We start from the raw sequence: 17,728 nt of genomic DNA on the forward strand, positions 1-17,728 counted from the left end.
GCCCCACCCAGCACCTCCCTTCCTAGTTGTTGCAATTTTATGGTTCATAGTTCACTAGGCATTTGCTCAGATTTAGAGGCTGGGGAAGCTTTTAGGTTTAAAAGCATCACTTTTCTCAGTAATTGCATATGGTGGCTTTCTTTTTAAAAGGTGCCACAGAAGTCAGGTGGCTGAGCTGCAACATGTTTTGTAAGGGAAGGTCTTCAAAGGTCTTATTTTATTAGGAAGTACATTGCCTGTAATAGCTGTTGAGGGAACTCTCTTGGTAATCTGAAGACAGACCTTCAGAGGGAGTCGCCAACAGAGGGATGGGATGGAGGCCTGACCTCCATGTCAGTGTCCTTCCTTCAAAAGTCACTAGCCAGTTGCCCAGCCTGTCTGGCCAGCCCCTATTTTACAAGCTTTGGTGGCTTGGAATAGAAGAGTCCTCACATCCTGTGGTAGGCAGGTCACCATTGGTATCTGAGATACAAAGGGGAAGAACTAAGATCTTTAGCTAGTGATGCTGAGTAATAGTGATTCTTGCCCAGGAATTTTTACACCTCTCTTATTAGGAGGAAGAACAAAGATGTTTCCAATGTGTGATAGTCCATCTTATAAAAACTACCCGGAGAGTAGAATATATGTTGAAAATGCACTCTAAGTACAGTTGTGACTGTGTGAGGCCACTTTAGCTGTGCATTTCAGAAGCCCAACTCAAACTACCCTAAAGAAAACAGGAACGTCAGTATATAATTTGTATAAACAGGAAGGTCCAGACACTCGAAGTCTATCCCATCCCCTCTCCTTCCATCTGTCTCTTGGATGTTCCGCTTTGTTTTGGCTCCATTCCTCCACCCTGCAAATGGGTTTTTTCCCATGCTGGTAGCCTCTAGTTCACATCTTTATAGCCCTGTGGCACAAAAGGCTAGAATCTTTCTCTTCCTGCTTGATACTGAAAAAAACCTCAGGGAAGGATCCCTGTAGGCTCACCTCTGGGCTAGTTATTGCAGCCAAAGCCAGGGGAGCTGGACACTGTCTTTGGCAGTCCTTTCGAGCATCACACGATTGATGTGAGGGAGAAGCAGAGCCCCAAGGACATGAGGTGAGAGACAGAAAAACAACAGGTGCCTTCTACCATGACTATATATCTGCACTTGGTTATGGTAGAGGCCCTTTCCATACTGGATTCCTGTGGATGGTTAGTGCTTAGCACTGAGATCCTGGCACTTCTACTCCTTGCTGTGAGTCAAGTAGAACACAAAACTCAGTCCTCCTGCTCTCCCGACATGAACACATATGGTCTTGCTCACACCCCTCATTTAGGGATAGTCATTTAGGTGTAGTCATTTACAATGAGCATTAGCCAAACAAGAAATGCTGGGCATCTGCATGCATGTGACTGAGCATTAATGCTAAGCCATGGAACACAGGTGTGTCAGGTTGTAGGCATACAGCCAAGCTCATAGTTAGCTCTAGGCAGAGTGGGAATGAGCAAAATTCAGCCAAACCTTTCACCTTGCACTGATGTGGACACATTTCTTCAGTATCTGGGCTTTGGCATTTCATAAGCATTTATGGGCCCTACTACATGCTAAGAACTATGCTGCTCCCTTCATGCCAGCAGTGAGTGTGTGTGTGCACACGTGTGTGTTGGTGGTGATGATGCGGGGAGATTGGTGACCAGGATCTGTTTGGAGAAGAAGGTCTCTGATACAGGTGTCAAGAGACAGGGAGAAGGACCTGCGAGGTCTTTAGAACATTGGCTTAGGTGCCAGTTGCATAATCTGACTTGGGATCATTGTTCGTTATTGATTATTATTTATGAGGGTTTTGTCAGTCACTCAGTAATTCTTTCTTTGGGTGTGATCTGTTTTGATATGAATCAAGGATATGAACCTTGGAAGGGACCAAGGATCAGGCCAAACTGACTTTCTCAAGAATGCTATTGGCTGTGCATTAGGGTAGTACCTGGATCAAAGGCCACATCCAATTATGTAATGTTCTGGGGGAAATAACCAGGAGAAAACGCAGTATGTAATTTAGTGTGGGAGTTACCATAACCACAAAATCGTGGAGTCTGCTTGTTTGTTTTATATGTGTGTACCCCTCATGCTGGAAGGAGCTTGTGAGAACGTCGCGTCCAGTCTCTGTACATGACAGGTGACAGACAGGACTCGGCAAGCTAAAGCTGTTTGTCTAAAACTAGTGGGTGGCCTGGACAGGCCTGGGGCCCTATTTATTGGCTTGCTCATTTATGCCTTTATTCAATTATTTACCATGTTTCCCTTGCCCTACACATTCGTAGGTGTTTACAGTGGATATGGTCTGAAAGACTAATAAGTGATTCTTACTTGGACTTTCAATAGAGGAGACAGAAGTGTACTCACTCGGTCGTTTATGAGGTGAATAATTATTGAGCAGCTACTGAATAAGCCACTTAATATCTCTGTGGCCTTGGACAGCTTAGTTAAATCTCTGATTTTTAGTAGCATTTATAAAATGAGGTGCTTTCTTCATGGGGTGACTGTGACGATTAAATAAGGTTATTTTTGTCAAGTGTTTATAAGGCTACCTAGTACACAAGTGATTAATAAACATTTAACCATCATTGTCATTAATATCCTGAGTGCTGCGAGAGAGGTGTGGGCACTGTTATGCAGGCGCAAGTGTGACCTAGGTTGTCCAGAATTGTTTCCTGGAAGAGGAGGTCTGGTGTGGGGCTCAACAGATGAGCAGAAGTTTGCCTTGCATTGCTGAGGGCAGAGCCAGAGGAAACACAAGGCAGAGAAAGAATCGAGGCAGAGTGTGTTGCTCATGAAATGGGAATACAGTTGCATGTGGGGAGAGGTGAGAGGGCGAGAGCCAGAAAGAAGAGAGTGGATGGAGGCAGGAGGAAACCAGAGAGAAAGGTGGCCTCGGGGGGGTCGGGCCGTGAAGACAGGTCCCACAGTGGGGGCCCCTGGAGGACCGCTGGGGATGAGCCCCATTCCAATCCAGGGCTCCTTCCACAACCCTCCCTGGGGTGGCTTGTTCATGACAGGTAACCAACTCAGGACAGACGGCATTTGTATATTGTTACCATGATATCACGGGCACTGGAAATGATTCCCGGACTCTCTTGTCACTAGCAGAAAAGGGGCTAGCCTGTAAAATGAAAACCTTTCATTAACTTGTGAAAGGGAAATGTCTGTATTTTGCGAGCATCCAATAGGGTTACCCCACAGCTTTTGCTCCAGAATGTGCCCCTTGCCCATCTTTGCCTCTGTGGTGGCTCATCAGTGGGGGTAGCCCAGACTAGGTATTGCTGACAACCCAACTCATTATGTGGTTCCTGAGCTACAGAGGGAGGCAGGGAGCTAGGGTGGGAAGTTGGGAGGGGTGAAGCTTGGAGCGGAAGGCTGCTATCTCCTGGCCTAGATAAGCCTATCTGACATTCCAGACCTCTGAAATCACCCACCACAGCCCCCAAAGCCAGGCTCCCCTGCACCGGCTGGGCCACATCAAGTCCTGCTTTGCCTAATATGGACATGCGCAAATGGAGCAGAGGATGGTCTCCACGGTGTGAAATTCTGTTCCAGTTGAACAAAAAGCTTGGGTGGACTCTGCTTTTGTCCACTTACCTGACAATGGACTCCTGGCACTGCTCCATTAGCCGTGGCCAAGCCTGGATTACCAGCTGGGCTGTGCTAACTATTACACTTGTCACCAAAACCCCACAGGCAGTGTGTGGGTTTGTGTGAATGCGTGCATTGGATATTATATTCGAGCTTGAGTAAATTCAATTCTCGACAATATTAAACTGAGTTGAAACAACTCTTTTTTTTGGCTGTCTTTGTAGGAAGTGGTTAAACTGAGTTCACTGTGGTTCATTTTAATACATTTGTAAATAAAGACTTCTTTGTCTTTAAAAAAATGATTCATTTTCATAAAATTAAAAAAGAAACATGTACTCGCAGTAGAAAAATAATTCAAGATGGACAAGAAAATTTGCTGTGAAAAGAAATTTCTTTCCCCTGGGCCACCAGGTCCCCTCCCTGGAGGCAGCCACTGTCCCATTTCCTGCATGCATTTCCTGAAAGTCTCTCCATGTGCATTCACGTGTGTCTCTGTCATGTGCACATGGGTGTGTGCATCCTCCCTTATTTTTAGTGTGTTTTTAAGAACATATTTGTTGTGTATCTTGCTTTTTGTCACTAAAAAATATATGTTAGAGATTGTTTTATATCAGTATATGGGGCATTAATCCTTTAGTTACGTTCATAGCTTTTTATGGCTTCCCACTTTATGGCTAGATCACAATTTATTTAACTACTTAGATTGTTTCCAGTCCATTGCTGTTTTAAACAGAGCTGCAGTATGTTCCCTCACACATGCTTTGTATGGGCTTGAAACCATAGCTACGAGATAGATTGGGAGAATTCCGGAGTCAAAGGTATGTGCACTGCATTGACAATATTACAGGCACGGTCAAATTCCACCCCTGAAGGTTCTTCTTGTGGACACTCCCACGAACAGTGCCAGAAAATGCTAGGAAGAGTCTTTCTTTAAAAGGGAGCTACCATGGCGGGTGGCTGGCTACTTGGATTTCATTGGCTTTGCTGATGAGGCATTGGGGTGGACATCCTCTGAGTCCTGGAGTCTGGCTGGTAGCCTCGAACAGAGCCACTGAGAGAAGAGCAGTCCAGCAGGAATATGGTAGGGACCAGTGCCACCCCTGTGATAATGACAGTCACAGCAAATTCATTACTGTTACCACCCAACATTCACATGGCACGTATACATGGTTTCATTAAGAAGTTTGCTTTATCAGTGAAGGTGAATGTTCTTTAAGCAAAGACCAAATGCAAGTGTGTGCTTTCCTCTTCAAAATTTTATCAAAGAATGAGAGCTTGTGGAGTCCTGGCCCAGGAAGGATCTGTACTGTTTATGCTGAACGGGGCACCTTTCTGGCTGAGCTAACTTGCTCTCTCTCTTTATGATCAAATTGAGCAAACATCACCATCTCCCTCAGGGAGCCCTTCCTGATCTCTACTTCCCCCATCCTTATCCCATCCCTACTCTGGGTTTGGTGTCCCTTGTGAGCTCCCAGACCCTGGTCCTACCAGATGTCACTGAGCAGTGCCCTTTGATTGCTTTTTTTTTGGTCTCTTTCACACTGACTGTGAGCAGCCTGAGCACAGGGAGCATGTCTGGCTCACCCTTGGGTCTCAAGCACCCAGCCCTGGGATTCACACAGGGTAGCTGCTCAGGGACTAGGTGAATGAACTCCGCAGCTCAAGAGGCTTGTTGGAGCTGTACAAATAGCATACTATATGACATCTACCATACTTCTCTCTGCAGCTGCACTGGGTGAGTCCTGTATTTCCAAGCCTTGATAGTGGGTTAGCAGAAGCCAGTATGAGCCAATCCCTTTCTTTCCTTATTTAAGCATCTGTCCAAATTTTCATGGGAGACTTGCTCCCTGAGCATCCTTTTCCTGTGTGGTGTGGGGATGATGACCACAGTCTTGTCTGGGCCCTGACCAGCATCTGGCTACCATGGTGTTTACAAGGGGGACAGGGAAATCAGCCAACAGGCCTGGGAGGTGGAAGGGCTGGGCTTTCTTTTTCTTGGAGAAAAAAAAAGAAAAAGAAAACCCTCTTGCAGTTCCTGGCCCACCCAGGGTTGCACAAGGCCTTAGGGAATCTCTGGCTAAAATTATCCAAATAAATGTGTACCATGGGGCAGGACAAAAGGAAACCATGAAGCCGTTTCATGTTCTGCTTCCCAGATTGGGAGGATTCCCCTGGCTGCCCTCTTTCCTTCTCATCCGAGATTCTTTCTCTGCTTTGCTTTTTATGATAAAAAATATCTTAGAGATCAGTGTATTCCACAGCAAGGAATTTTTCCACTTAGTGTTAATATATCTGTCTACCTCCTACTCAGCTGGGTGGGGCCCCAGGCTGAGTTCGGCCTCCTGCCACAGAACAGGTCCAGGGCAGATCAGCAGACCCAGCCCTTCGCTTGTTCTCCTCTCAGAGTCAATAAGGACGGCACTCGGCTGCAAGGAACTGAAATCTGGCTGCAGAGACTTCAGAAAACAGGGGCTTGTTCTCTAACTGGATGTCACAGGAGAAGTGGTGGCTGGAGGTTCAGTGGCTGTATTTAATTCTTTGCAATTCTCAAGGCCAGTGCTGTCGAGTAGGAATATAATGCAAGCCACATATGTAATTTTAAGTTTTCTAGCAGTGACATGAAAAAGTACAAAGAAATGGTGAAATTTATTTTAATAATATATTTCATTTATCCTAAGTTATCCACAACACTGTCATTTCAACATATAAAAATGATTGAGATATTTTACATTCTTTCCTTTTGAATTAAGTCTCTGAAATTCTGTGCATGTTTCACAGCTCGTCTCACTTCAGACTTGCCACATTTTTTGACTGGCTCATCACTTAGCATAATATCCTCAAGGTTCATGCACATTGTAGCGTGTGTCAGAGTTTCCTTTCTCTTTGAGGGTGAATAATACTCCATGTATGTGTGTGCCACATTCTGTTTATCCGTTCATCTGCCAACAGATTCTTGGGTTGTTTCCACCTTTCAGCTATTGTGAGTAATGCTGCAATGACCACTGGTGAACAAGCATCAGTTCAGGTTCCTGTTTTCAGTTCTTTTGGGTATATACCTAGGAGTAGACGTGTTGAGTCATATGGTAATCCTAAGTCTAACTTTGTGAGGAACCACCATGCTATTTCCGCTTACTCTTTTTGTTTTAAAGATTTTTTTATTCATTTTTAGACAGAGGGGAAGGGAAAGAGAAAGAGAGGGAGAGAAACATAGATGTGTGGTTGCTTCTTGCATGCCCCCCACTGTGGGCCTGGCCTGCAACCCAGGCATGTGCCCTGACTGGGAATTGAACTGGCAACCCTTTGGTTTGCAGGTCAGTGCTCAATCCACTGAGCTGTACTAGCCAGGGCTCCACTTATTTTTTTTTTATTTTTCTTATTGAATTTATTGGGGGTGACATTAGTTAATAAAAGAATATAGGTTTCAGGTGTATAATCCTATAATACATCATCCACATGTTGTACTGTATTTTCACCACCCCAAGTCTAGTCTCCTCCTACCTCCATCTACCCCCCGCCCCTTTACCCTCTTCTACCTCCCCCCACTCCCCTTTTCCTCTGGTACTCACCACACTGTTGTCTGTGTCTATGAGGTTGTTTTCCTTCTTAATCCCTTCATCTTTTTCACCCAGCACCCAACCCCCCTCCCCTCTGACAGCTTTCAGCCTGTTCTCTGTATCTATGAGTCTGTTTCTATTTTGTTTGTTAGTTTATTTTGTTCATTAGATTCCACATATAAGTAAAATCATATGATATTTGTCTTTCTCTGACTGACTTATTTCACTTAGCATACTACACCCCAGGTCCATCCATGTGCCACAAAGGGTAAGATTTTCTTCCTTTTTATGGCCCCATAGTGCTCTATTGTGTAAATGTAGCATGGCTGTTTTATCCATTCATCTACTGATGGGCTCTTGGGCTGTTTCCATGTCTTGGCTATGTAAATAACACTGTTGTGAACACAGGGGTGCTTATGTTCTTTCAAACTAGTGCTTTGGGTATCTTCACATATATTCCCCAAAGTGAAATCCACCCACTCATATTTTTTAAATTGCCATCTCTAAGTTAATTTTTTTACAATTATTAATTATTCATAGAATCATTTTGAGTGTCTACTATATGCCAGGCACCAGGGAATGTGGCAGTAAAAAAAAACAACAAAACAAAACAAAACAAAACCTAGAAACAGAAAAAAATTCCTGCCCTCTTGGAGTCTACGTTCTTCTCAGTGGCCTAAGTGTGTGAGCATGCACATGTGCACGTGTGTGCATGTGTGTATGCAGCAGAAAGTGCTAGGGAGAAGATAAAGCAAGGCGAGGGAGATGTGGGTGCCCCGAGCAGAGGTGGGTTGCAGGTGCTGGGAAGACTTCTGTGAGATGATGACATTGGAGCAGGAGCCTAAAGGAAGTGAGCCCTTGAGAAGGTCTCTTAGAGGGAAGAGGAGCCTAAACAAAGGATGCAGCAGCAGGCTCAGCGATAATGACAAGCAAGTGTGCTCAGTGAGTTCTTGAGAAACAGCAAGGCGCCCAATGTGACTCCAGTGAGAAGAGATGGATCTAGGAAGGAAGTTGGGGAGGGGCCAGGTCTGTGGGCCTGGAGGCCATCGGAGGGACTTCTACTCTGAATAAGTAAAGTCATAAGAGGCTTTTGAGCCCAGAGTCACATGATATGACTTCCTCGTGGAAAAAACTGTCAAATCTCAGGGGTGAAAAAGTCAAGGTAGACTGGAGTCTCTCTCATCTGGGGATGACAGCTGTCTCAGGCCTACGGAGTTTATTGCCTCCTGTGCTTGTCATGTCTTCAAGGAGCTGCTGCTCTTTCCCCACAGACCAGTAGATTGGTGACAGACCAAAACCAGGCTTGCTGCCCAGGTTAGGACAGAACTGGGCATTCTGATTTAAAGTCTTGGAATGAAAAATCCTCCAGAATGTCCATAGCCCTTAACACTACCCAGGAAAGAGTGTTTTCTAAAAAATTAATGTGCTCATTCATTCACTCTTTTAGTGACTGCTCAATGCCATTTCTCTGTGGGCACCAGGGAGAAGGACGAAGGCAGCAGAGAAGGCCACCAGACTCGTGGAGCTTTCTTTCCATCTAGTCAGGAGAGAAAAGAACCGTGCGAAGATAATTTTATCATGACGTCCCAAGAAGGACATTGTGTTGTAGGTGTGATAGAAAGAACTGGGGGGAGGGGAGGGGATTCTAGACTGGGTGTCAAGGAGGTGACATCTATGCTGAGATGCACAGATGAGAAGCAACCAGGCAGCAAACAGCTGGTTGTTCAAAGAGGACCACAAAGACTGCAAGTGCAAAGGCCCTGAGGTGGGAAAGCTCTTGGCTAGTTGGAAGAAGCAGCCAGGTAGCCAAGAGGGAACTGGAGTGAAGTGAGCAAAGGGAAAAGTGGTACAAGATGAGGTGGACGAGGAGGAAGGGGGGTTGACAGGAGGCAGATAATTGCAGGGCCTTTCATGTGGTCCGCTGCAACAAATTTATGCTTTATTTTAAGAACCGTCTTTGAATAGCATCTCCACTGCTTACTAAGTAGAGCAACTTTGCTTCTCTTTTTCTCTTTTTAAAAAACCTCACCTGATAATATGTTTGTATTGCTTTTGGAGAGAGAGAAGGGTGGGGAGAGACAGACAGACAGGCACTGATGCAGGAGAGAAACATTGATCAGTTGCCTCCTGTACACACCCTGGCTGGGGATTTAACCCACAACCTAGGTATGTGCCCTGACCAGGAATTGAACCTGCAACCTTTTGGGGTATGGGACAATATGCCAGCCAACTGACCTTGCCTCTTGGAACCTCTATCTTCTCATCTATGAAGTAGGAATAATAATAATACTAATAGTTGTTATCTCATAGGGCTGGGTTGAAGGTTATATTCGAGATGCCCATAAAGCATTTAAACTTCTGGTGGCCGTTAATTACCTCTTTCTCCTTGCAACCCAAACCCAAAAAGCTGGTGTTCCTGCTGCCTGTCACTACCAGAACCAATAAGCAGAGATAAGGATTGAATCTTTACGGGTCCTTTATTCAGACGCTGGTAATCTGAGGAGATGGCAGGTCATACACCCTCAATAACTGTCTTAATATTTCATCTCAATATGATCTTTTTATAAGGAGAAGAAAGGGTAGGTAAGGGGCTTGGAAAAAAGATATTCCTAGTACTTTATTTGTTGATCAACAATTCTTTGTCTGCATCAGGGAGATTTCCTCCCTGGAACACAATGGCCATCTCAATCCTTATAGACCCTCTGGGGCACAAAGGTTGACTTGCCTGTCGACCTCCTGGAGTCAGTAGGTCATGCATTCCAGTTCCCTGAATAACAGCTTTCCACATGCATTAATCACTTAAGCCTATCAACTATGACTGGAGCTAAAATCTGTAACTCTTGAGTTCCTCTATCAAAACTATCCTATTAGATTTTTGACGCAACTTTTTTGACCCATTTTAAAAAGCTGTCTTCATGCTCTCTCTCCTTTTCCAGAGGCCATACTTGGTGTCCTCTGGGGGCTTGTGTCTGACTCCATTGCTTCTGCTGGGCGTGCTTTCGCAGGGGAAATCTCAGTTGCACTCAGCTGTCACCTTCCCCCGCCTCCCATGAAGATGACTCTTACATTTGTATCTCTGACTCTTACCTCCCTCTTGCACCCCATGACCACCCTTAGGCACCTTATCTTCAGGATATCTTCAGGATGTCCCTTGGGCACCTTTAAACGACAGTCACCCTCTTCTTTCTGAAACCTGATTTTCTTCCTCTGCATTTTTTTTTAAGTCCTGAAGGCTCAAAACTCTACAGTCACCTTGGTCTTTCATCTGCTGTCCACCCCCACATCTCACCCACTGTCGGGTCCTGCTGCACCTTCCCTTGCAGGTTTACTCATACCCATCTCCTTCTCTCCATTCTCACCGCCCCTATTTGGAGGAGGCAGTGATCTCCAACCCAAATGACCACAGTCACCAATCTCCAAGCTTTCTTTTCGCTTTTCCTCCCCTTCACCCTGCTGCCAACCCCTGCAGAGTCATCCTTCCAAACACAGAATGTGGCTCTTTGCTCAGATTCCCGGCTCCCTAGCACTTGTGCTGAGTTACAGTTCCACCTTCAGCCTGGCCTGCTGCCCTGTGAACCTCCTGTCTCCTACCTCCCCAGCCCTGTGTTCCAAGGCTCCCTTCCCACATGCCCTACACTAGCCACACTCTCCTCCTTGATCTCAGCCTCTTCTCCTCCCTGTCTCTGGCCATTGTTCCCACTCTTCTAGTGTCTAACCAACTGAGCACCCTCTCCTCCGAGGCCCTCCACCTCTGCACCTCCAGCAACTCTTCTGAGGGCCACACCTAGGAGTCTGCCCACACCCAGAACTGCTCCACCTAAACTCTCGTTTGGAAAGCTCCTCTCTAACCACAGCTCTATGGCTGCTGCTTCTGTCTAGGTGTTACTCTCACAAAACCTGCTGCCAACCTAGGTGTCATCCTCAGCCAGCTCCGCCCTTTTCTACCCTTCTACGTACCCAGCCTGAAGCCTGGGCTCTGTCTGTGCCATTGTCTCCAGCAGCTTCTCAATGTCCTGACATCCCTGGGAGGTCTGACTCAGACTGAGTGCCAACCTGGAGGGCTGCCTGCCGCTGCTGGAGAAAACAGCAGAATTCAACAGGATGGCCTCAGTACCAAGCTCTGATGACTGAATGCTAAGCCTCTCTTAGTGCTGCCAGGACAGGCTTGTAAGGAAATCCAGCCTGTTTTTCTGCCTAAGTTGTTGCCATCCTTTATCTGCCTCTCTGCCCTTCAGCCTGTCCCTTTAAGTAGCAACCCTATTTCTCACAAAAACCAAAGTCATCAACACTATTTCTTCTTTCCTTCCCGACCAAATTCCGGGGGAAGATGAACTCCGTGTTCCTTGCTCCCACGGTTTCATTTCTGTCTTATTACTGTAGTCTGGCTTCTTTCTCACCGTGCCAGTAGCAATGCCTTTTTTGAGGTCTCTGGGGGCCTTGGAACAAGCCAAGACCATGATTACCTTTGCCTCCTCATCTGTTGGTCTCTTCACACACTTGGCATCAAAAGTTACCATCTCCTTGAAATCATTCTCCTTTGAGAGGTGCCTAGGGGCAGGCATGAGCCCTGGTCCTTATAGGAAGGGAGAATGCCGGTTATGTTACTTTGCAAGGAACCTGAGCATGAACAGGTTCAACCTCTCCCAGTGATTTCACGTTTTCTTGGCAGGAAACTTTTCCATAAAGAGGACGTCATCAGCCTCTCTGCTGATGCCGCTGACCTTGGTGACAGGTGTGGGTGGCATGGATTTATGATCCCCTCTGGTGCTGCCGGAGCCTCTGGTAGTTTTCCCTTCAGATTTACTCTGGGGCTCCAGATCATACTGAATGACTTTATCAGCCATTAGAATTTGCATCACAATGGCATAAAACTTTTTTTGCATATAAAGCAGTTTTGCATTTAGTGTCTAATTTGCTTCTTACCATAACTCTGCAAAGTCGAAGGGCTGGCATTATCATCCCCACTTTACAGATGAAGAAACTGAGGCTTAACTGGAATAAATGACTTGCCTGGAATCTTAGGCAATGGTTTCGGGAATTTCAGTAGCTGTTAGGACTTGCCTAGAGTGTTAACCAATAAATTTAGGAATTTCAGGAGATAAAAGGAAGAAGGAAAGAATGTTTAAAACCAGGGGTCCGACCACTTATCTGTTTAGCAGAAAATTTATTACAGTTTAGGATGCTGAATTCTACATTATAGACACATTGTCTGATTTAATTATGTATTAAAATTAAAGGCTTTACATTTATTACCTATTTGTGAATACATAAAAACAACATATACAAGTAAATTAAATAAACAAAAAGCCTATATGTGATAAAAGGGAAAAAATTAAAATATGATAAAACCAGGGGTCCGAGATTTTAGTGTCCAGGTGCTCAGCCTCTGTGGGAGGACTTCAGTGTGGCCAGTGACTCCCAGGGAGACCCAGAGTCCACGGGGCCTCCAACCACACAGAGTTTCCAATACACAGCACTGGGTGCTAAGCATACAGGGGGCTCAGACGTTGTTCTTGCCTTTATTTTCCACAGACACACTGCCTGAGCTGTCAAAGGTGGATACAGCATTACTGTGTATTCGTGATTTTAGAACTTCTAATCTGAGTATTTGCCTGTGACATGTTTTCAGTTAACGTCCTGGTAGCACGAAGCTCTTTTTGATGGATGTAGCATGTTGAAATGTTAAGAATGGCATCTGCAGCCTTATATCAGCTTTAGTGCCTCATTTGTTTTGTTTTGTTCACACGTATCTAAAATAGAGAGTTTCAGGTAAAGAAGTTAAAACTTACTTTGCAATCTTCCCGATTACGATCATCCAGAAACTCAAACGGGTGCTAGGTAGATGTGTCTAACTTGCTTTAAGATTTGACTTCGAAACCAAAATTTTCAGGCCTCTAAATTGAGGGTACGCACTTCAAAGAGTTGTAAATTCGCTTAGTGGGGAGCCTACAACATGGCAAGCGGCACATGGGGACCCTAAAGGTTTAAAGAAAGGGTTTGCAACTATTCTTCCTTATTGGGGGTTCATGGCAGTGCCGGTCTAGTATGCTTTTATTTTTGGTGATTGTATCATTTTTTTCTTTTCTCTTTTTTTCTTTTTAATTTTTAGGAGTCTGGGAACTTGGATAGGAAAAAACTCTTTACTCCCCCCAAGCCCTACCTGACACGTAGCATGTCCCTGGTCGTGAATGTGGGCGGCAGGCCTGCACTAGGAGTGCCTGCAATTGGTCGACTCGCCGGCAGAAATCATCTGTCCTTACAGCTGTAGCGACATACCTCTGGTTTACACTTGTTACTGTGTGGAAATTCCATAAGGGGTTAGGACTGCAACTAGACCTGATTATTTAATGTGTGATTAAATATGTTAGGTGTTTTACAATTTTGTCTTATGCATTTGAAGATATTATTCCGAGAAGGTGTCCATAGGCTTCACTGGGTTTCCTGAGTGACCATGGCATGGAAATGGCCAAGGGCCCCTGGTCCAGTGAAATGGCTAGGAGCAGAGGGGTCAGGAGCGGTGAAGGTGGGGGAGATGCCAGTGTGTGGCCATGGGGCATGCTGGGAAGAGCCTGGGATGTTCCCGGGTCAAATCTCTGCTCCTTTACTTATTGGTTTGTAACTCTCGGTCAGTCACTTCAGTGGCTTGAGTCCCAAATTCCTCCTCTGTAAAGCAGCAATATTAAGGCATATCTTACCGACTTTATGCACAAAGAATGATTTCGCTAATAGGAAGTCCTCAAAAGCATAAATTCCCCTCTCCCTTCCTCCCTACTCTGGTGTGATGGCCTCTCTTATATGTCGTATCCTGTGTCTCTCCTTTAATTGAGGTCAAATCAGACAGCCCACTGTTGATCCAGTCCGAGTTGGTGTCTTCACGCCCATGGACTGCTGGGCTCCTGCCCTGGAGCAGCAGTGAGAACTGGGGCTCTCAGACCTCCTGGCCTTTCACTGTCCACCTTGGCTCTCCCTGGCTCCCCTCCAGCCTGAGCTCACCGGTGGGGAATGTGCAGGCCAATCTCCCGCTCCCCGGGGTGCTGTGAGCAGGTCTATGGAGGAACATGTTCTAAGAACAGTTCCCGCACTTAGCGTCTGGAGCAGCTGATAGCAAACCTGGGAAACCCGTTAGTCATTGTCCTCGGTGGCCCTGCTGACCCACATCTACTCTTGCTCCTTCCCCATCTGTTGTTTCAAGCTGACTGTTCTTTGGTGGAAAAAAAAATGGAGCCTATTGTTATCTCGGTGAGAAGGTGCTAAAGTGACGGCATGCTTCGTTGCACAGGAAGCTCGGAGTGGGGGGTGGATGGCTCCATGCCGTTATGAAACCATATCCTGCTCCTTTTTGTTTTTCTTAATTAAGCCGTGAATCAAAAGGCTTTGTCATTACTGAGTTGTTTAAACGTCGTGGTTCTTGGAATCATATTCTACTCCAACTCAATTTCCAGAGTAGGTGAAAACACATGGTGTGCCCGGCTGACCACTGCACTATTTGTCAAAATGATGGCTAGTCTCTCCAGCCGACATCCATTTGGAGTATAGCAGGGGAGGGCCATTGTCTACACCCTGCCTTTCCTTCTCCGTGTCCCAGCCCAGACTTAGAGCCTCCACTCCAGCTCCACGCCCGGGACAGATCCCTCCCCTCAGTGAAAGGATGCGGTGGGAGGAGGCGAATGTTTCCCAAAGATCAGCCAAGAGCGTTTGACGGTGTGTTTTGTGTTGTCAGTGCCACTGGTGGGACGCTGGCTGGGCACTGTTGAGGCGGGAGAGAACTTCTTGCTGCAGGACACAGGAGAGTTAGGTATTCCCCAGGTACCACAGAGAGGGACTGCCCGACAGCCCTCACTGCTTCACGCCAAGACTCAGCACGGTGGTGTGGGCACGGTGCTGTGCCTCAGAACCTGGTCTTTGAGGCCAGACTGACCTGGGCTTGCATCCCACTCACGCCATGTGACCTTCAGCATGTTACTTAGCCTTTCTGTGCCTCCATTTCCTCAGTTGTAAATTGCGGGGAGATAATGGTACCCAACCAATTGGGCAATTGTGAGACCTGAATAAACTAACATTATAAAGCACTTAGAACAGCACCTGACACACGTTGGTTTTTATTGCTGTTTGTCAGGGGAAAAGGAACTGAACAGTGTGCCTCTTTATCCCTTGCCTGCCTCCTGCCCTGTGAGCGGCTCCTTGCTGACCTGCTCCCTAGTGGGTCAGCACAGTGTCTGCGTCCCAGAGGAGGGCTCCCCTGCAGACCCGAACCACGGGGTGTACCTGCTCACGGAGGCGGCAGAGTTGGTGCCCAGATGCTTCTCTCAAATTCCAGCCCAGGAAAGGTGGCCTGGGCCAGCCTCCAGTCTGCCTTCGGGTTACCTAGCTCCTAGTGCCCTGCCCTGTCATCTGTCCCAGAGAATGTCTGACAGGTGGATTTTGTGATAAAATTGTCTGGGCTCTCAGAGAGGTTTCACAAACACATTCCGGACATTGAATTGAACTAAGCCCACTCCTGGGCCCTCCGTATTTGTACTGACACAAGCTGAGCTCGGTGGGGCAATGACTTTAGGGATCCCTCACTTCAGTGTGCTGGGAGCGGGGAGTTGGGTGGAGTTTAATCTGGAGGTTAATAACATTGGTAACTCGTCCACACTGGGCCCTAGAGTCTTCAGTTCCTGTGACGCCTCAGCGGTTGGTGCGGTCATTCCCATCCCTCAGCCTCCCAGTTAGGGGGGCCTTCTGAATCTCTCCTGTGTGAAGGAAGAGGGGTAAGGTCGGCTTCACGTGGCCTGGAAAGCTGTAAAAAGGCTGATGGCCAAAGGAAAGAGGGCTCCTCACCTGCCTCCCTCAAGGTTCCTCCTGCTTAGAGGATGAGCTCTTTGTAAAGGGCTTAGAGCACTGATTCCCTTCCATTCAACGTGTGCACATGTGCACACATACACGCATACACGCACACACGGGGTCATGACGGCAGGGTCAGAGAAAGCAGTCAGCACTCAGTCAGCACTGAGCAGCAGCACTCGGTGGCTGCTGGAGTAAAAACCGTGATGTTGTTTACTGCTGGAGGGAAGAGTGAAGAAATATTCACTCTCTACCAGTTCCAAGCACTCCCCTCACAGAAGACCTTCCGTGCCTGCCCGCACCTTTCCTTTGGTTCTAAGCCTCTCGTGTGTTTCCTTCCAGTCCAGGTGACAGGGTCTGGCTCTCTGGGGGCGATCCCCTCTGTGTTGCCCAGGGCTGGAATCTGAGCCTCCTGGCAGCCAGCTGATGTGTGTACATGTTGTTCTACCATTCCATGCATGTGCAGACTGACTGCGTGCTCGGCTCTCCCAGGGGAGGCAATGAGGACATCCAGGCCTACATACAGGGTGTCAAAACAGGGAACCTCTAGGACCTTGGAGGCTCGGGGGCAACCAGGTGGCACCCCTATGCCCTGCTGTGCTTCCTCCAAACTGCTTCAAATTGAACCCCTCCCCCACACTGTCTGCAATCCTATTCCCCAAATCCTGCCAGACACTTTAAAATTCTGTTCCTTCTCCAACATAGACCATATACCTCCCAGGTACATAGTCGGTGCTTAGCAGAGGAGTACTGGAGCTGGAGGTGGGTCCAGGTGCTCTACCTGGGGCCCAGTTCCCAGTGCTGGCTGGGGTTTCCTGTCCTCCCCACCTCGCGTGGGAAGTGGAAGCCCTCTAGCCGGCTGCCGGGGGGTAACCGGAACCTGCACTTTTACTGGAAACTGCCCAGAGGTGGAGAGCTCTCCAGTGCTTAAAAAGTGGTTTTGAAAAACAAACAAGACCTTGCCCATGCAGGGATGAAGGAGAGGTTAGACGTGGCTTTTTTGAGGGCAGGGGGAGGAACTTGGTTAAAGAACCAACTAGAAGGAACTCCATAAGTGAGCCTCAGGCCCTTGGAAAGTAGGTCCATGAGCTTGTCTGGAGGACAATGTGATCTCAGTAGTAAGAGTGAATTGAATAATAACAACTCTCATTTGTAAAAAGGCTTTATAATTCACAAAGCCCTTTTCACATGCCTTGTGTGTGTGTGTGTGTGTGTAAGTCCTATAGGTATCCTTCCCCTTTAGGGTTATTATATTAAACACACCACATATACACACATGCACACACACACCCCTCTTCATTTCACCTGTTATAGAGTAGAAAGAAGACCGGTTGGCTTTCAGTCTCTGGGCTCAGTGCACCCATCTGCAAAGTGAGGGCGAGTTCTTGTTAGGGGAGGTGCTGCAAGAGAATGTGCCTCTCTTCTACCCAGGTGCCCAGCAGGGAGTGGGAGCTGACCGCCTCTGGGAGGGCTGGGCAGTTCAGGGGTGCCCAGCACAGGCGATAGGAACACTTCATATCAGCCAAAGGGAGTTTCCCCCCTGGAGCTGCTGGCTTGGAGGGTGGGATTTGCCTCTTCCTGGACCAGGCAGGGAAGCCTGAGGCTGTGCACACAGGCTGCCCTCTTAACCTGGTTCTCAAGGGGCCCTGGTCTACCCCTGTGCTGGTTCTCATCAGGTGGAGCCTCTGTGGTGACTAGCATTTCATGTCGGAGAATCTGAGAGAGCAGTGAGCTGGGCCCGGAGAGCAGAGG

General features: G+C 47.1%; 1 protein-coding gene across 15 annotated transcripts in view; it reads left to right on the plus strand.

The window, feature by feature from the left end:
- The window catches only part of LOC114499263 (F-actin-monooxygenase MICAL2), a 214,194-nt gene that overhangs the window by 51,215 nt on the left and 145,251 nt on the right, over positions 1-17,728 (plus strand). The gene's annotated exons all lie outside the window — the stretch shown is intronic.

The sequence above is a fragment of the Phyllostomus discolor genome, chromosome 6, assembly GCF_004126475.2.
Source record: "Phyllostomus discolor isolate MPI-MPIP mPhyDis1 chromosome 6, mPhyDis1.pri.v3, whole genome shotgun sequence".
Classification (NCBI taxonomy): domain Eukaryota; kingdom Metazoa; phylum Chordata; class Mammalia; order Chiroptera; family Phyllostomidae; genus Phyllostomus; species Phyllostomus discolor.